This window comes from Pollicipes pollicipes, unplaced genomic scaffold (assembly GCF_011947565.3).
Source record: "Pollicipes pollicipes isolate AB1234 unplaced genomic scaffold, Ppol_2.1 Scaffold_4219;HRSCAF=4965_pilon_pilon_pilon, whole genome shotgun sequence".
NCBI classification, from domain to species: Eukaryota; Metazoa; Arthropoda; class Thecostraca; order Pollicipedomorpha; family Pollicipedidae; genus Pollicipes; species Pollicipes pollicipes.
In genome coordinates, this window is record NW_023596448.1 from 15,594,243 (window position 1) to 15,615,326 (window position 21,084).

General features: G+C 49.3%; 1 protein-coding gene across 1 annotated transcript in view; it reads right to left on the reverse strand.

Moving 5' to 3' along the window:
• The window catches only part of LOC119094925 (FAD-dependent oxidoreductase domain-containing protein 2), a 59,695-nt gene extending 45,916 nt beyond the window's left edge, over positions 1 to 13,779 (reverse strand). Inside the window, exon 1 of the mRNA XM_037217836.1 lies at positions 13,723 to 13,779. The gene's annotated coding sequence lies outside the window, so the exon portion shown is untranslated. The remainder of the gene's footprint in view (positions 1 to 13,722) is intronic.
• Between the last annotated feature and the right edge of the window lie 7,305 nt (positions 13,780 to 21,084).

Consider the following 21,084-nt stretch of genomic DNA (forward strand, 5'->3'; position numbering starts at 1 on the left):
CGGCGTTCGTCCTTGCGTTGGATAATATAATCTATAAATGGTGTCACACCGTGTCGCCAGAGAGGAAGCACAGCAAATAGCTGCCAACCCTTCCATGACGAGGCAACGGCATTGTAACTCTCAACCCTTAACGTATCTGTAAACCTCACACTTGACCTTACATCCGTGCAAATTTGTATGGGCGCGTTTTCTCGGACTCTGTACTCCAATGGTACCTCTTGGCATGAGTTGTTTTATAATCAGAACTTCACCATTTGATGGCCCCGACGTGGTTGCAAAACCGGTTGCGCCTGATAGTATTTTGGTTGTGCTATGTTTACTGAACAGCAAACGCCCTCCATGTTCCAAGATGTACATTTCCCCGTTCCAGATGTGACCCCTGGTTGAACAGTTTTCTTTATTGTTTAAAAATGTGAGGCTGTTTGCAACGTAATGGGTCGCGACTTTCAGTTGTTCAGTCCATTCTGTTGCTCCGGATTTTTCCAGATGTGAATCAGAGTGAAAAGCCGGTGCATTAGTTGTCCCCTTGATACGCTCTATTCAGCCTGAATCAGCCAAATTAGTTCTCTATAACGCGACTCAGGGCTGAGAACCGAAATAAAAAAGGAATGATGCTGCCGGTCCCGCCCGAAGGCCAAGCGCACTGGAGGCCGAGATTGGCTTGTCCCGGGCGATTGGGGCCATTCAGTCGGAAGTAATGGAAGCTGCGGGGAGCCCGCATGCAGAAACGACTGCTTGTTGCCAGACATATGATGGCTTTGGACCGAAAAGGAGAAATACCATTGGCTGCGCACGTTGTGAAGGCATGGAGATGTTAGTACTACCCTTCTCAAGTTTGGCTGAATAGCATGTTATGTAATGTGCTGGTGCTGGTGCCACGTTCGGACAAATCTCCCTCATTTATCGCTTCTAGAACGGGCCCGGTGTATTAATCTCACAATCGGCGCTTCAACCCAAGCCAACTCGGAGCAAAACTATTAGAGTCATAACGCCTTGCAGTCTTTGGATCACTACGCCGGGGCGCTTCAACGTGACAAATATGGCGTGAAACATACGCCATGTATGAGACGTCTGTCCATGGTGTCCACGTCAAGGGTACAAGCTATCAGGATTTGTTTGACAGCATTTGTAGTTTCATTGTTATTCTTTGTTGACCAAGTACGGGTGGCTGTCAACAATCACCGTTCAACAGTTGCCGATGCTCAGGGGTATTATATATAAGGATAAAAAGCGTCAAAAATTTACTATTACGAACCACTTCACCACTCAACGTGGACTAGCCATAGATACATAATACCACAAGATGGGAAACGGCCATGGCTAGAGTGCGCGGCCAGCAAAGAGGAGCGTTACGCCTCGCATTGAACTGGACCCATGTGTATAAGTGGGTAGGGTATGGCTAAACGATAAAATCCACGACACAAACAAATGAAGCGTTGATTTCGGCTGATCAAAGCCGACGTTTCACAGCTGAGAACCGTTGGGTGGGGTTGCCCGTAACTTGCCGGCTTACCTGAGTTTGTCCAGTTTGCCTGCGAATCTAGACCTCTTTACAGCTGATGTACCTCTCCTGATTTGGGCACGTCAGCTAGTCGTTTAAGAAAGATGCTGCCAATTCAGTGGTGATAGATACCTGCAGAACTAGCATTAACAAACACGCCCGATTGCCTTGCCAGGTGCTGTTCATTCTCTAGCAGCCTTTCAAATTCGTTAGATAAGGGCGGCCAGTGCCTCCAATCTTAAGAGCACACCCTCCGAGGCCTGTTCCAAGTCGAAATAAACATGGGAAAAGCTTTTAAAACTTAACTGGGATATGCCGGAAATGAGGTGCTTTGAAAATCGCACAATGTACACGCCCAACGTATCACGCAATTTAGAGCACACCATTGAAAACCCTCACAAACGATCAGCAGCGGGGCCCTTATGTGGTCTTATCCGACGTCTTTTGTTGTTCACGTCAGGCCAGAGTGAAAACCACACATCCTACGTCACCATCCCTCCCCCGACCATCCCATTTCATCCCTACAGTTCACGCTTAAGGCGGCATCAGGGGAATGGAGTACGTATACATTTTCAATCGTAATTCCCAAGCGCGATGAACAGCTCAGCTGATGCAAGCAGACTCAAGCAGAGCCTGCAGCACCGTGATTTCGGTCTGCCCCACGTGTTTAATCCCGATAAACTCTTATGGAAAAGTAATCACCCACAACGTTGCGCTCGCTGAAGCGCTTTCACGCACGAGGTCGCCAGATAGTGCAACAACTTGCGCGAATGCCCTGTTCAATCTGGTAAATGATGTTGAGACAATCTGAGCAGGCCAGCATGCATGGGATTTTCGTCTGACATGTGTTACCGCATGTCAGCGGCTTTACGACCAATCGCTAGGAGGAGTGGGGGATGGCTAACAACATACTTTTTGGTTCCTGTGTACTGCGTTTTAGTTCTTGACCGTAAAAGCGTTGTCTTCTATATCTAAGCAAAGTGCCACCTTGCAGTTCAGTGAACCAGCTGCGGACAGCTGGCTTTGCCATTTCAACACTCTAATGATAGTTTTTGCCACTAGTCTGTCATATATATATATATATATATATATATATATATATATATATATATATATATATATATATTACATCACGTTACGATGTGTTTAGCAGAACGACGCGTGCATTATCAGACAAGGAACATACACGTTTAGAGCAAACCATTGCGGTTTAAAACACGCCCAGTCAAGTTGAAATTACCACACACCCACATACAACATCCGACCAACAGATATATTTAATTATATATGTCTCCTCCAGACATATTTAATTATGTTGCAATTTAATATGCCATGTTACTTTGCGCTGGACGTTTTTGAGAAATCTTTCAGCTCCAAGATTCTCAAATACAGCGAGGAGTATGTCTTACCTGAGGCACACAAATTGGAAGCCAAAACTAGAGTGTCACATTTAAATGACTGTTCTCGTTTAGGGCAGGGGTCAGGTCTTGCGCTGCGATTACCCATAAGTTGGTCAGAATAAGCTGATAGGAGTCCTTTTTTAGTGAGTATATATATATATATATGAATATATATATATATATATATATATATATATATATATATATATATATATATATATATATATATAGACGAAGGGTCTATAGAGTCAAAGAGTGCAAGTCGAAGAAAACAACGTTTCGTGCTCTGAATAACTTCCGGTTAGGTATTTTTGTATTGTGCCAAGGCACATGCACAAGAAATATCGACACCAACCACACGTTGTACTAGCATTGCGTTACATATTGCCTCATAGTTACACTCTATCCCCTGGGTGTCAGAGGTCTCCTGCCATATAAAACAGGGTACCTCTCACGCCTATTTGTCGGTTGATGATGAAATCCCTGTCGCTAATATGTACAGATTCTAAAGTCATGAGTGCCCTTTTATAACCACATTTAGCTATGAGGGTGGTGGTTTTGAAACCACCATGTCTCGGGTGAATCGCGAGCCATGTGTATATGTGCGCCATGTGTATAAAAGCCATGTGTATATGTGCGCCATGTGTATACAAGCCATGTGTATATGAGCCGAGCGTAAAATGAGCATTCATGAGGCATCATTTTGCAGGTTCATGGTGATACGGCAAGACAATGACGTAATAAGGGTACTTTGAAGCCACAGGTCAAGATCCACTTTAAAAAAGGACGTTATTTTGCAATATCTGGCCGTATATCAAGGCAATTCATTTAGAGGTGTGCCCCATTGTGTGAAATTATTGCGCCCTGATCAAACATGCCACATAGGAGCATATCCAATGTTCCGCGCGCCATACTAGGCCTAAAATGAAAGTAACCTGCCATGGAAATGATAGCTAAAACCTTCATCTATATGTATGTTTTCGTTCAGTTATTTTCGTCACATTTGAGCAATCTGAACGCTATGTGGAAGAACTCAGCGGCCATTCTGGGCATGATACATATGAGCAAGAGCAAGAGTTCATCAACCGTCCTAGGTCAGGTTCAAATGGACGACCTTGTCGGTAAATGAGCGGTTGAATCGATTTTCGCGTTGTTTTCTACGGTTCAGTCCTGCCGACAGCGCAGTCCAGTCAACCGCCAGTCTCGTGGTCGACGGTTTGCGTGCGAAATGACATACGGCTTCCGTCGCCCCGTCACTGCACCGCCGCGGCAGACCTGAGCCCCGCCGCCCCGTCACTGCGCCGCCGCGGCAGACCTGAGCCCCACCGCCTCGTCACTGCGCCGCCGCGGCAGACCTGAGCCCCGTCGCCCCGTCACTGCGCCGCCGCGTCAGACCTAAGCCCCGCCGCCCACCGCCACGGGCCCGGCCCGCCTGCATACGGCCAGCATGCGCTTTGATGCATTTCAAGCCATGACTTAGTCATTGTTACAGCTAATTGCTGGAAAATCTTCATAGCATTCTTCATCTAGGACCGTTATCATGTTCTCAGAATTTAGAGCCTGAAACCAAAACATGTTGAGTGCATTTTGTATGAATATTTTTGTCATTTGACATGTTAATGTTTCAATGTGCGGTATTGAAACCGCACAACGATAAGGCATATGAAAGATTTCGGCCTCTGTGTCGATTTCTCTACGGCTATGCGCTTTTGCGGTTTTGTCAAAGCAGCAAACATGACGCTGCTCTAACATCACTCACGCTTGACGTATTATGGTCTTGTAACTGTCTTTTGACACAATGCGTACAATTTATAAAACAAATAGTTAGCAAAAATTTCGCAGCGGTACCTCAGCGCGTTCGGAATTTTTACGAATGTTGGACAAGAGGCAGATTTAATTCCTGCCCCCTCCCCCTTCCCCGTCTCACGGCCGTTGCCGGGAAAGCGATGATTTACACCTAAACTTATCCTTGTGCGTGGATAGTTGCAGACGTAGGACGAATGAAGCTCGTTATGACATGCAGCAGAACTGTGTAGTATTCCTTTAAAAATTTGCCCGACATTTCATGCATGTTTTACCCGCAGCTGTACCCATACCCATAGTTGATTCACAATTTTTACCTGACCCAACTCGCTCCTCATCCTTTTTGGGCTCCCATCGATTTCCCCAACGCGCGAAGTCCTCCACCTGCGGCGCAGCTTTGATTTTTAACATCTTGACAATGGGCTTGGGAGGTGGGATCAACAGGAACAGTGACCGCATTTGGCCCACACCCGCGAGTGCATTTGGCCCACACCCACTCGCGGGTGTGGGCCAAATGCGTCCCTCTCTAAATAGGCCGGAAAATTCTGGGCAACTGACGGTGCCCGGCGCCTCGGTCCAGCCGGCGAGCGCGAAGTTCTCTTGAGTTGCCTCTGACGTACAAGTTAGCCTCTGGGATGAGCAAGTGTAGCAGACAGATGCGATGAACGTCCCATGCGCGCGGCCTGCTTAGGCGGACGGCCAGCTGCGCCGGGCAGACTATTCCATGACGCTCGAATACATTGGTAGGCTAGGTTTGGGTGTTGCGTCAGCAATGTCGGCAACAACTCAATGCATTGCGTTGATCCTGCAGTAATCGTTCGCTTTTAACTGTTCGCTATGACTGTTTAGAGCACTTTTGGGTTTCGCTGAATTATTTTTTTTTAAAAATGAGCACTTTCATGAACACCTATTGCTGCAAGTATTGCCAAGAAATGTATAGCACGATGCCGATTTAAATTTAACCCTTAGTTGTCTCTTTATTGTATGATGTGCTCTCTATGGAAACGACTCATGAGGGTATTTATCGTCTGTTTTGAAGTAATTATATCATCACTGAAATGAAAGAGCGCTGAAGCCAATCACCATCCAGATCGAACGCTCCGCAATTTACTTGGGTAACTAAAGGGCTCTCTGCACCAAACGGTCCCTGGATGTGTGGTCGATACGCTTAATACTGAGCCCAGGGCGTTAAACTATTTATAGCCTAATTGTGTTGCCATAAAACCTTCGTGGGTCCAATACAGTTCAACATCGCTAATCTGACGGTAAAGTGGACTGAACCACACAGATTGGAGCCGTGAATTGAACCTGTAAAATCCTGGAAATGGAAGTCTAAAGCGCTCCGCACTGTGATGCGCTGCCCCTCCACCAAAGCCGACTCAAGACCTTCGGATTTTTTACTGCTAGACTGCGTCTTTAGGGAATAAGCCAGTGCCTCTCAATAGGATGAGTTCACATTCAACTCTTTACAGGAACTCCTTGACATGCGAGGTGAAAACTCAGTGAACCAATCTGGGGCATGGATGGTCGTGAACGACAAGATGCTTGAGATGTGCATGTACAATGCAGCTTCCTATCATCCGGGCCAGTCGTACCTTTTGGCCCGTTTTAATCCAGCTCAAATAATATGAATGTTGGCGACTGAAGCCCTAACGTGCTATATTTCAACCGTATTCGGTTCCAGGCAAAGTCGAGAACCAGTGAAGATAAACATGTGAACCAGCACTCTTCCTGACTTGACATAATACGAGATGCGCGATACAGCTAAAAAACATGCCTTTATTTTATATGGTCCACATGTCATTTGTTAAGAAAATGTATCTTTGTGCAACTAAAGTTCGGGGGGGGGGCTAAAAAACACCTATTGAACACCATATCCAAATATTCATATGCCTATATGATTATATCACAATTACGTTGGCAGAAGTACATCAGTATCTGATGAAGCTGAGCCTCATTCTTGGCGGCGGCGCCCGTGAGCTGCTTGAGCATTCCAGCGCCGTGCGCTGCGACATCGTTGTCCATGTTGCGTAAGGGCTCTGAAGTCCTGGAGGAACTCCCATCATTCGGACCCAGTCTCGGCGCCGGCTCAGACCGTTTATCGCCAGACGCCAGGGACCGCAAGAGGTGCCCCCGTATACCAGCAGCTAGAGACCGCGAGAGGTGCGCCTGTACACCAGCCGCCAGAGACCGCGAGAGGTGCCCCCGTATACCAGCCGTCAGAGACCGCGAGAGGTGCCCCCGTATGCCAGCCGCCAGAGACCGCGAGAGGTGCGCCCGTACACCAGCCGCCAGAGACCGCGAGAGGTGCGCCTGTACACCAGCCGCCAGAGACCGTGAGAGGTGCCCCCGTATACCAGCCGCCAGAGACCGCGAGAGGTGCGCCCGTACACCAGCCGCCAGAGACCGCGAGAGGTGCCCCCGTATACCAGCCGTCAGAGGCCGCGAGAGGTGCGCCTGTACACCAGCCGTCAGAGACCGCGAGAGGTGCCCCCGTATGCCAGCCGCCAGAGACCGCGAGAGGTGCCCCCGTATGCCAGCCGCCAGAGACCGCGAGAGGTGCGCCTGTACACCAGCCGTCAGAGGCCGCGAAAGGTGCCCCCGTATGCCAGCCGCCAGGGACCGCGAGAGGTGCGCCTGTATACCAGCCGTCAGAGACCGCGAGAGGTGCCCCCGCATGCCAGCCGTCAGAGACCGCGAGAGGTGCGCCTGTACACCAGCCGTCAGAGACCGCGAGAGGTGCCCCCGTATGCCAGCCGTCAGAGACCGCGAGAGGTGCCCCCGGGCTGGACACCGGCGCACAGACGCCCCTGCACCCGCACCGCTCGGTGTAAGGTCTGCACAATGCCATGTTTGTACTGCAGCTGTCCCGCGGACAGGTACAATGTCGGTGCTCTGCCCGTGCGCCGTGGGGCTGGGACCGTCAGCTGCCTGGAATGTTGATACGTCTGTCTTTGTCAGCCTTTTTTTATCTTGTCCGGAATCTGAAATGGGCTGAGACATAAGAAGTTTGAGGTCTACGCACCAAATCTGTTGCAATATTGAACAAATTCATTGAATGTCAGATGGGTCATGCAATAGGGAAATGCACTGGAAGTGCATCGCTCAAACGTCTTGCGCCTCCCTATCCCTCAACCCACACCTCAGCAATCAGTCACTGCTTCAGTGAATTAAGCGTGCGCTGTGTTTTGCCGAGCGGTCGCTGTGATGTCCGAAGCGCGGTTCAGAGCACCTTCACCCCGATGCTATTTTTAGGTGGATGACGCCACCAGAGGTCTGGTGGGCTATGCGTTCGTCACAATTTGTGTATTGTTTTGTTCTACTCGTCCAATCTCGTTCTGCTCGACAGCGAAGTAGAACAAAGCACAGTATTTCACCCCACCAGGCTTACATTGGCATTAAAATGGCATTCGATCTGCCACCCTATTTTCCCTAATTTCTACCTAAAATAGTCAGCTCGCCCAACTATTGTTTAAGAAGATCTAACACTGGCCGAGGCTAAGACTAGCCGCAGTATGTTGCGACCGGTTCATGGCCTTTGTAACACAGGGTTCACCAGCTACGTTCGTCGCTTTTCGGCGGTAACAACCAGTCTCTTTTGATACACTACGGCCGATACGCCCACGCATACCGCCACCCACCCCACCATCACCATCAAGGACAGCTGCGGCGGATGCGGTTGCGTAGGCCCAGCCGCTGTAAGCTCGGGCACCGGCAGATCCACACGCTGAGCGGTTTTGAACGTGCCGCTGATAGCAACGCGCAATCCGGAGAGCGGAGCGATAGCGAGTGTCATCACGCTCCGTCCACACTCCACGACTCTTCCCATGCTGGGGGCGGCAATGGCGACAGCTAGGCCAACCGCAGAGCCTTGATGCGAGGATCAGTTGGCTGCGTGATGATCACAGCCATGACTCGATCGTCATGGGCGTGGTCTGGACCTGCGACGAGTCGCTGTGGAGCTCGCAGGGTCTCGAGTCGTCATGTGCGGCTACATTATTCTCGCGCTGTCGTTTATAATGCATTCCGAGTGTTTCGCCCGCTGTGATATGACATTTGTTAAGACGCGCTCGGAGTGCAGCGGAGAGGGACGAGCTGCAATGCTCTATCGGGCTTTGCCCCAAAGGTTTCCTGTAGGTGACATATCGATCCGGTTTTTTCTCGCATCCTTGTTTTTTTCTTAAAAAATTCTACCATATTTGTGCAGGCAGTGCAGAGTTCATCAATATACGCCAAACTGAGGTAATTAAGGCCGGTCTGGTAAACGGTGGCATAACAGATCATACCCTTTCTATAAAAAATAATATTGTATACAACAATGCTGCAACAGACACAGGCGACAATCGATGGCTATTGCAAGCTCAAAGCCGCGATCATCGGGTCAGATCACTTTCCAGACTGCTCGCCCGGTACAGGACAATCTGCTCAGAAGTACTGCAGAATGCTGCGGTACTGCAGCTGATCACTGTCCGGTCCGCTCACTAGCCACAGAATGGTTCACTCAGAAGCACTGCAGAGTACCGCAGCAATGCAGCTGATCACTGTCCAGGCCGCTCACTAGCCACAGAATGGTCCACTCAAAAGTACTGCAGCTGTGTGGTAATGGTAGACCAAAACATGGCCGACTGCAGAGAAGTCTTGTGGGTGCCGACAGATCTGCAGACCTGGCTCCGCAGCAGACGTCACGTGACCAGCGCGGCACTGCACGGGGCGACCCTTTCCAAACCAGAGGTCACCGCAGGTCAGAATCGCCCCACGCGTCACGTCTCCCCGCCCGCGCCTCCAGAATGCTACAATGAACTGGGTTCGATAACGCAAGCTTATCGTTAATTGTCCGCCGCTTAGATTCGCCAGAGCTAAATGAGATTTAGAGAAGCCAGTTCAATCTGGCCGGCTCCGCAAGCGGTGATTGGTGTAGCAATTACCATTGAAATGGATCATTAATGCCCGGGTGGTTTGCTGAAATCCCTTGACGGAGTGGGGCTCCAACGCAAGTGCAACTAGGCTCAGTGCAAGTAGAGCAGAGTATGTCGGATTGCGGTCGTAATGCGAGCGGGTAATTTATCGGTTTCATTATGTTCTTACTAGTGCATGTGACCAAGTAGTGACTTTACCCCAAGCCAGCTGGAATACGAATGGACAAACCGGCATTACCCAGGGGAATATATCTGCATTCACAACCTGAAGTTGAGTCTCACGCAAGTAGTGATGGACTTCCCAGGACTCAGCCAGTGCATGCTTTCTGATTTGCGGCCGGTAGTAACTTCATTCCCTTATGAGCCTGGCCCACTCAAATGGGTTTGTCCTAAGTCGTTTTCGTACTGAAACACGCTTTTCAAGCAACGTCTTTAAGTGATGTTGCGCACACTATCATGCAACACCTCCATTAATATGCTTTCCACTTGTCTATTATATTTAGCAGTATTAAACCATCTTAAATGATGTTGGACTAGGTGCACGTACAGTGCACTTTGAACTCCTTTAAGTCCTTTAGCCAGTAGTCGATCTTAGTGTGTGTTGCGTGCTTGCAACATTACAACATTTAACATTCATCAACAATACAACATTTGCGTTACAATCTCCGCGCAGCTCCCGGGGATGTACCCAGCGGAATCAACTGAAATCGAAGTTTTTGTTTACGGAAAGAAGAAAACCATCCTAAACGAAATCTGACAAGCTACACACTCTGTAGAAGAGGAAGATTTTGATTTCATTTGTTTATGCTGGGCACACTCGGTGAGCTCCGCTGAGATTGTAATGCAAATGCTGTAATGTTGATAGGCGTGGCATGTTGTGATGTCACAAGAGTGTAACACACACTGTAGCACTGACTACTGGCTGAATCACTCAGTGGACATTAGGAGCTCAAAGTTTTTGAGTCGAGTTAACGACTTCCAATGTATCGGGAGGTACTGGCAAAACTGGTAAAAGGAGGTGATGGTTATCGAAGGTCGGGAACTCACTATGAGAACTTTGAACTCAGAGTGCCAAAAAAGCAGGGCCTTAGGGTTATTTCTTATATTGACTCAATGTGAATTTAGACAATGTCTTATACTAAGGGTCAAGCTCTGTCGTCGGGTGCTTTCAACTTAAGAGCCTTTGGTATCAACCCACAAAGCTTCATTTTTTTTCTGAGCCAGTTTGGCCCAGATGAGACCACTGTGTTTGGTGTAGGATGAGCAGATGTGCCTCGAGAGGAAGAGTGAGGAGGGAGGGGATAACCAGTTTGGCCCAGATGGGACCACTGTGTTTGGGAGGGGGTAACCAGTTTGGCCCAGATGGGACCACTGTGTTTGGTGTGGGATGAGCAGACGTGCCTCGAGAGGAGGAGTGTGTGTGGGGGGGGGGGGGGATAACCAGGCCACAGGCGTCCCAAGATGGCCTAAGTTGGGCAGAAGTGACGCACTGCTGGAGCCTGAAGAAAAACTAAGGACCTTGGACTAAAAACAACTTGCTTCAAACGGCTCCTTAGGGTTGAATGAACATGAATTAATTTACTTTTCAGAATCTGGATAGCTTTTAGATCTTTGCCCCCCCCCCGTCCCTCTAATCCGCCCTGAACAAGACTCCGTTCTGGATCCGCCTTTGACATTAAGTACTCATATACATATGAAAATAAATGCAAAATTTGCGCGCCTTATCTGATGCCGACTTATCGCCCATTTTTAGACCGAGGCGGTCGATTCGGTGCCATTTTTAGACCGAGGCGGTCGATTCGTTTTAGACCGAGGCGGTCGATTCGGTGCCATTTTTAGACCGAGGCGGTCGATTCGGTGCCATTTTTAGACCGAGGCGGTCGATTCGGTGCCATTTTTAGAGCGAGGCGGTCGATTCAGTGCCATTTTTAGAGCGAGGCGGTCGATTCGGTGCCGTTTGCACCGTATCGACTGGCGTTACCTTCACAAACGACTGGCGTTACCTTCACAAACGAATTGAGCAACTCTTCCAAAAGGCTGTGTCTGATTGAATGCGATTTGGTGGCATTGCATGATATAGGTACAAATCGCACGGAACCCGCCGGAACAGCCTGGACAACGGACGGTGCTGTGTAGAACAGAACGTATACCTCAACACGGCTTAATACGGCGCTCTTTGCTAACCCCTCAACAAGGTATAGCGGCAACTACAAGAACACAACCAGCAGGATGCACAACGCCCGTTCCGACTGTCAGGCCAACAAATGGCAAGGGAAGACCTCAGGTATTGTGCTGCAAAGCGGCGGATGGCCGAGGCCACAATAATTTATCGCAGAAGATTGACCGAAGGCCAAAAATGTCAGGTACAATATGTGGAAGTGCCCTGTTATGGTAGCCTACGGCGCTGACAAAGCTTCCGCAAATGACAGCTTTATCACGTTTGAGATTCAAGCGCAATGTGGTAGAAAGATTGGAGGCTACAGATGACGCCGCAATCCAACAAAATATTCCGGCCGGACATCTTCCTCCTGCTGCAGGACATGTTCAACGAGATACTCCCCCACGGCTAGAGCGGTTAGTCTGCCTTGGAGCGGCTCAAGACGGCAGACTACGCAGCTGTCATCTAGGCTGACGAGATAAGCGATGGGAGGGAGGGGCACAAGAGCGGCCCACATACTCCAGTCGTCAGCCAAGTGGCCTGCGCGCAGATAAGCCGGCAGTTCCTTTGAAGCGCGACCAACGATTAAATAGAAGATACGAATATCTACAATATGGTTTATATCAGTTTGCAACATGAAACTGAAAACAGCACCCTCAAACTGTTTCCTCGCAGCATTAATAACTTTATTAACGAAGCATCAACCGGGAATCCCAAGCAGTCACGAGCAGGACTGATGTGAGTTTTCAACACGTACACCACAAAGCATCACCACGTGTTTCCTTTTTTGTTCTTCGGGTCGTGGGCTGCATACCATATTGAAAATTGCACATATGGACAAATATTTTGGAAGATAAAACTTATCCCTATCTTCAGAGCAGGTGCCACGCGTTTGCTTAAGATGTGGGTCGGTAAAGCTTTTGACGGAGCTAATTTTGCAGTTGCTGACAAAAGCTGTCTACGATTGTACCTGAACAATGCAACACTGACCACCACGATATAGAACCTTACAATAGACTGTCAATAGGACGCGCTTGTACAGCTCATTGCACTGCGGCATTGAGCTTTCTTGCAAGAAAGCTTCTAGTGTTTTAATTTTGCCCACATGACTTGTCAAATTTCAGCTGGAGACGAGTGACTGTAGATAACATAGTTAGGTGTCACATCTAAGCGAGTTTCGCCTGATCTAAGTGTCTTCATCGACCGTTTACTTCTAGCAGTCCTCACCAATTTAGAACAGTCCGCTTGTTATCAATTTACGTCGTGCTAGTTAACTCAACTCCAGACCTACCATGCTCATCATGAGCATGCTACCAAAGCGCGCTGGAAAATAGATGTGTGTTGTATCACACAGAACGCCCTCAAACACAACAGTGACTCGGCTCTTTGAAGACAGAACTGAATGCCACGGATTTCATAGCGTAACGGCAGGTAGTCATCATCCATGCCGTTGACTTAGCCATCTTTTAAAGCCCTCCCGTGTAAGCGTCACCATACATTACTCGGAAAACACCGCTGAGGCTACTGCAATTAACATAACTTACACAAAGTGCACCGCTGGGGTCAACGTAATCATGAACCCTGGGGGATCATGATGTAGCTTAGATGCGATTTGCCGGACCAGTCGACGAAGAGCTGACTGAGTTTGGCTGCTCCACGGTCTCCTTTTCGACTAGAGCAGCCCCCACCCTTACCACCATTCCCCCAACCCCACCCCACACTCTCCCCCTATCTTTACCAGCTCTCGATCAGGACTGGTAACTCCAGGGTGGGCGCTTTGCCTTCTGGACATGGTCAAGTTATCCAATCCAAACAGCTACTGCGCTGGACCGTTTTCCAGCGGTCTGCGCAAAGGACACAACTCTCACATGGGCCCACACACGTGCGCATGGACGCAACGCTGCCCATCCGGTGCAGTATGGCGGCCCGGGCTGGCGGACCTACCGTGTCGTGCGGTGCAGTGTGGCTGGTCAGGCGGGCGCGGGCGGCGTCTGTCCCCGGGCTGAGTCGGACGGGCACTGGCGCCACCACAGCCGCTCGAGTACGCGTGGGGGTCGCGTTCGCAGCCGACGGCGCCGCCCCCTCCCCGGCTTCGATCGCGACGACGTTGGTCAGCGCCCTCTGCCGCCCCGGATCCGTCGGGACGCGCGGGCCGGTCTGAGCCGCTCATATGGAGCGGAACATTGCCCCCAGCTGGGTGATGTACGTCCGTCCCTCAGTAAGGCACATTATTTGAGTTTGGGCGTCTTTGATGGCCGACGGTCTGTGATACAAACCGCTGTCTTTGCTCAGCGCTGAAAACCACGCCAACTGAACAACAAAGCTGGGAACACAAATCGCTGATATTCCGTACGGGGTTGAGGTGAACCCGGCATCTGGGCAGATAACTTCAAACAAATTGCGCTATCATATCCTCTTATTAATTGTTTCACTCATATTTCACAGACAACGTTGAACTAGGGCCAACGAAACGGCAGTCGTTAAGGTTAAGGGCCATTTGCCGTGTACACATGCAGATGGCAAAACCACAACGCCAAACGGCGACAGCTTGAGCACACAGTATCCCAGTCTGTTGCCTCCACCAAGCTCAGCCTTGCGAGAAACACGGAGCCGATCTAGCAACATGACGGTTGATGGGGACACTGTGCATTAGGAGATACGAAAGACCGTTCCGCTGCTGTTGGATGCACATGAATGTTATGCGTGAAATGTGTCCAGAGATGGATTTATAGTAACAAACGATAGCGGAACCTTCGTCTCTATTCTTGTGTCTCGTCTTGGGGCAGTGAGCGTGAGAGCATTAAGTGGTTTACTGGTCTTGCAAATACCCATCTACAAGTGTCTGATGAACCGAGAAAGGTATGGTTTTCAATTACACCCACATTTTTATTAACATGCTGTAGCTGAATCTTCAGAGTGAGAACATGGTCAGAAAAAAACATTTAAATTTACCAACAGAGGAAATCGAGTGAGATAACCCGGGTTCTTCACGCACGTGGCATTGCTAGCCTATCTTGTTCCTATACGCATGAGAATCGCAAAACATGAGCTAAGAGTTGTTATGCTGACAACCCGTACTCGTGGACATGAGCACAGCATTAGGTATGAAATTATAATAAGATGAAATTAACACAGAATGAAATGAAATAAACATAATATGTGTAAAATTAAGAATGCAAAATTAATATAGACAAAAGGAATGAAAATGTCTAGCTTGCAAGTAGAACAGCATGTTCTTCATCACGAGCAAAACAAACGTCACGAGCAAACACAGCCCTCTGCTCCTGGTTTGTCTGCATTACGAGTTTTTATGTCGCAGAAAAATCGATATTTGAAATGCCAGGATGCAGCGGTTAAACGAAGCTAGCCAGCAAATATTTATATGCATCATGTCAAGCACACATTGTGACCCGCGGCATAAGCAACGCCTCTAAAGCTGTTTTATATCATATACCCGTGCTTGCTTAATACGGCACTTCCACCAGGACTTCTTAGGAAGTATGATTATTTGCAGCATAACAACTCATGATATATATATATATATATATATATATATATATATATATATATATATATATATATATATGAACAAACCAAGTGTCGACACTGCCGCTGGGCCTCCCGGCATCCAGCTCGCGCTCAGCTCACCCAGCTATATTGTGCATCGAGTATGGCCTGGGTGTCGAGTATGGCCAACGAGTGTCTGGTGCCGTGAGTGCCCAAGCCCGGCAGGTAGCTGTCGGGTGTCGTGAGTTGCCAAGCCTGGCGTGTCAATGTCTGGTTAAAGCCTGACAAGTAACGCAGGTAACCGCAGAGCTTTATCTCGGGCGTGCGATCGCACAAGCTGGTGAGGCATTGAAACACTAATACAGTAGGACGGGATGACCTGCTTAATGACATTATTCATTAGTGGGTTATCTGAAACTCATCTATGACTCCGCAGTTTCATCGTACTGCTGTCCTTTGAATGCCTTTCTAGTTGAGCGTCTGGTTGTGTGGGTGTTTTCAAAGGTAGTATGTGACGCATTGTTTCTGTAAATCATTTGCACTCAGATAAGTCGGCGATTTCGCTGGAGTCAAGTATAGTCAATATAATTTATTAAAGGAAGCATTCCAACCAGTGGTTTAGCATTTGTTCCCAATCATATCAGATGGTACAAAAGTAAAACACCTATACAGAAAAAAGGCTGATGAGACAGGTAGCAGAAACAGACTAATGAAGATAAATTCCGACTGTACGGTGTGATATCATTCTGCACGATGCAGTTTGGTAATGAAATCATGCGCTATCCAGAAGCTAGTAATGGCAGGCGGCTTATAATTCCGGGAAGCTGACGGCCTCAGCATGCCTGCCAACGTCGCTCCGGTGGTATTAGGTAAAAGGCTATATAATATCGTATAAAGTTATCAAGAATAGATGGGGGCGGAGTGTATGCAGCGATTAAATATGCATGTGTGGCTTTGTAATGGCGCGCACTGTTGTGAAACAATATGTCTTTTTTTTGCAATTTCACCATTTTTTCTTTATTCCTTCTTAGGAGCTCGCGGGCCTTGCGAGAACAATGGAGGTGGTTCTTAAGCTCTACGATGCCTCGTTTTAATGTATATTTTTTCCGCATTTTGCAAACTTTTGCAAAAATGTCTTAAACCCTCTGACAGTATTGCCAGAGCCTTGGGATACGAACAAAGGTGGCTCTAGGATGCCACCTTGCTTTTTTGGCCATAAGCCGGCATTACGACATTTTGCAACCTATTGCAACGGTTTTTAAAATCCTTCTTTAGAAGCTCCTGTGCCTTAGAAGAACACTGGGGATGGTTCTAGGGGAACAATTTCATTCAACGAAGCTTTGTTTCTTTATGTCGTTTTCATTCAATGAAAATGTAGTACAGTGTAATGTAGTGTAGTAGTGCCCTCATATGTTCATGCAGCCTAGCTGTCTTAAAAAGAAAACTGCACTCGGCGGTGTGTTGCACCCCTGCTCCTTTCATAACCATATACAAGTGTGAAGCTGGCCAATTCCTTGCGAAACACATAGGTACTTCACTGCTCAAGATGGAGGCCGAGGTTGAGATTGGGAACACAATATATAAATAGTGTTGTGTTATGGCAGGATTCCGCAGAGTATTCTAACCCCTGATTCACCCACCTGGCACGAATTACCTTACGATGCCTCTTACTGGGTATGTCGTCTACTCCCTTCCCCGTTATGTCCCCGACTTCAACATTGTTTGACTTTGATGTGACTATAATTCATTACAATTCGTCTGTCTATCCCTTTTGCTGAGCAGCCATTGCTTCCACTAGCCCTTTACCCTAGTGATGTTCATTAAATTCCATGCATTCGTCTCATTTTACCAGACGCTGGATTCATTCGTTGTACCCCTTATCAACTTTGGCAGCCGCAAATTTGCCTCTTTAGTCACTTTTAGTGCACACAGGGTCGGAGTGGAGTACTAGTGCCAAATCAACTGCCAATGTTGGGTCCTTGCAAACCTCGAACGCACGTTTCCAACAATAATTCCTCCTCATCTTGACACGTCAGGCTCTTCGACACAAGAGCCGGATGGAGGTAAACGCTGTCAGGAGATGGGAGACCGGTTGCGGGCATGCCGTGAAGTAAAGGTGCAGCTAAAACTTTGCTTACAGTTGCGTTGTCCAATTGAATAAGTGTGGCTAAACTCACTTTTCCAGAGTGCTTTCAGCCAGGTGTATACATAAGAAATGTGGGAAACCTTCTTTGCGTGGAAAGGGATGAGTGAGTGAGCATGAGAAAGAAACTGACGAGCATGGATATATAGACAGACAGAAAGGGACTAGTATTGACGATATGCGCCGCAGCATACTTGTCGCCTACGACACGGTGCCACAGCACGATGAGGCTGTGTTCGTAGTGGTCAATCAGTTCATCGCATGACGGCTACCTATTCGCAGATTAGGGTGCGAACTAAAACCTACCTTAGTGCAACCTCGAATTTCAGGGACTGAACTGATTACGATGAATTAATCGGTTATGGGAGGAGTCCGTAGAGTACGACGACGGTTGCGAGTCAAAAACAGCAATATGACTATTGTGTGTCACCACCATAGCTCGAGACTCCTAAAGCATAGTACTGTAATGATCCAAGGAAATCAGCCTGGTCGTCATTGGTTGAGGCAATTCTTCTATTACAATAGCTGGTCAATATGGGTGCATTCGTCAAGCGATTGTAGTTAATTCAAGGAAGTGGTGAGCCTACGAATCTCATCAAGATGGTATGAAAAACTGTGTGAGAGTTTGAGGACTGTGAGGATTTGCTGCATCACCAAGACTCGCACTATACTGCGGACCGCGGATGCCCCCTCCCAACGAGCTTAAGCTGATTAAATCATTACATCGGAATTGTTCTAGGTATCGTCCCACCTTATATTACGTCTGGGTAGGTTGAGACCGGTTCAAGACAAGAGTAAAGCACATTCCACACAATTAGAAGTTATGTTAAGTGGTGTGATGAACTATGATAAGGGAAGATGTAGGCCGCTAACAAGGTAATTCAACATGTCCGATAAGAACCGCTGAAGGAAAACTACAAGAACTGCCACTCGGGCTGCTGATCAGGGCCGCGCTTCTCGTGAGCAAGTTGGCCTTAACTCCGGCGCTACGGCTGCCGCGGCGAGCTGCTGGCCTGAACTCCGGCCCTACGGCTGCCGCGGCGAGCTGCTGGCCTGAACTCCGGCGCTACGGCTGCCGCGGCGAGCTGCTGGCTGCCCCGCGGCGGCGGCCGCCTGCACCAGCCGTCATATGGGCTATTTACTCCCCCGTCCCTCCCCGGGCAGCCGGCCGCTCGCCGCAGTGTCACCCCGGGCAGCCGGCCGCTCGCCGCAGTGTCACCCTGGGCAGCCGGCCGCTCGCCGCAGCGTCACCTCGGGCAGCCGGCCGCTCGCCGCAGTGCCACCCCGGGCAGCCGGCCGCTCGCCGCAGTGTCACCCTGGGCAGCCGGCCGCTCGCCGCAGTGTCACCTCGGGCAGCCGGCCGCTCGCCGCAGTGTCACCCCGGGCAGCCGGCCGCTCGCCGGAGTGGCACCCCCCCGGGCAGCCGGCCGCTCGCCGCAGTGTCACCCTGGGCAGCCGGCCGCTCGACGCAGTGTCACCTCGGGCAGCCGGCCGCTCGCCGCAGTGTCACCCCGGGCAGCCGGCCGCTCGCCGCAGTGTCACCCCCGGACCGGCCGGCCCGGAGGCGTGGCATATATAGGTCGAGTATCGCCCGTGCTGGGCTGTAGACCAGAGAACTGCCGCGCCCCGTCGGCTGGGCTCCCACAGCCCCCTTATTTTTCCACAGAATTTTCGATTCAGCATAATTTCTTCTGATTCAAAATTAGCCTAGACTCCAGGGGCACCTCAATAACGAGTTGCACGCATGTCGATTGTCGTCTGGCTGTAGCTCCACGTGTGCGAGCGGCGCGGCTCGCCATGTGTCCATCAATGCACGGAACGTATGTCGCCTCTAGCTCACCACATTTGTTGTCCTATGAGAGGAATGGGGACGAAGTTCAAGCGGTACTCAAATCTCCCGTCGGCCGTGCCTAGAACCTCCCATGCTGTTTGGTACCCTTCTGTACGTAGGGCGAATATAATGGACGAATAAATAAGGCTGCAACACAATTGTGTGGAGTTAATGGACAGGCTCATGACCTGAACAAATCAACGACTCTAAAACAGCATTTGAATGTCAAGCGATGTGGATGGAGTTTGTGTGAAATTGATTAGGGGAGACGGTGTCACATAGTCATTTCGCAGAAGAATGCGGTAATTATGTGTTAGTTACAAAGAAATTGCATCGAAACATTATGTGCGCTCAAGGTTTCGGTCGCGCCGTTGACCCTAGGTAAACGAAATAGCCGTGCCTGGTGTGATCAGTTATCCGCCAACATGCTAGCCAGCAAATGTCAGTGAGTCACCCGGCATCTCCAGCGGTGCATTCATTCCATTCCGGAATCAGGTTAGTTCGTTCCACGCTGTCGCTTAATGTACACACCAAACCAAACCACCAAACTACCAAATGCACGATACTAAAAACACACACACTCGCGCGCGCAACATTCGCACCCCGCTGCCTCATTCGGGCAGAGCATGCTGGGGTTGGGCCCAGTGCCAAGCGTATCTCCTTCAGCTCAGGGTAGCCCATATGCAAATATAATATCAGGTGGGACAGACACGCTGCATCGCGGCGCAACCGCGTCTCGATGAGGAGGCTGCGGCGACGGAGCCCCGCCATTACAAGCCGCGAGTAGATCGACCTAAGAGTGACGAACGCCTTGCCGTGCAACGCCATGGCAAGTCCCTGCCATTATCCTCACGCCTGGTAATCGGTCCCGGCCACACCTCATCTGGGGGACAGCATTGCTCGGGCTCTGCACAAACCTCAACGACTCAATACAAATCTCCGTACTCACAGTCTGCGGGGGGGGGGGGGGGGGGAGGGCGGGAGGAAGGACAAACGGGCGAAGAATGACTCTGCTCATCCCCAATATGTAAGAACTGGTGCAACAAAGCCAGTACTAATCAGGAAGACAAGAGCAAGACCCGTGCTCACCTCGAGTTCTCGATTTGCGGCGCGGAGGCTGGAAACCTCCGTTGGCGCGGCGGTGAGCTCCTAGCGGGGCGTAGTTATTCCGGAGGTGTCTCCAGGGTCGGAGCTGCCACATTACACCGCGCCCGGCGGCGATCGGGGACAAGATGCCGCGGAAGATATGGCTGAGACAAAAGCTTCCAAAGGCGCCGCATTCTTATTTCGGGTCTGCAGCCTGGACCGCGTATCCAAGCAGGTTCGGCCAAGCAGGGCCCTAATGAAAACTTGAAATATTGCTTGTCTGTTTAGTTTATTTGATTTGAGGCGTTTCGGCTCGTTCAGACCATTCCACGCCTTTAAATGGTCTATTTCAACTCAAGCTTAAATCTGTGCGTTAAGGAGAGAAAAACGCTGCATCTTACCCTTTCGCAATAATTGAAACATTTTGGTACGTCTAATAAAATTGAATAAATGGTGAAGAAAATGTGGGTGGTCATTACCTAGTACTTCTAACGATAATGCAACGTTGTAGTGATGACAGCATGTTTCCAGTGTCTTCCGCTGATGTTTAAATTTGTCACATTCAAGCAAAATATACTTAACCGAAAGGGGACGATCACGCTGATGACATAGAGTACGCGGGTCTTTAAAATATAAATAACTATGTGTAAGCCTTGTGTGTCCGATTCGAAGACGAGCTAATACTTTTTCTTCCAAACGGTCTGGACGTTTACCGACGGCCAAGGTGCAATTTTTTGGT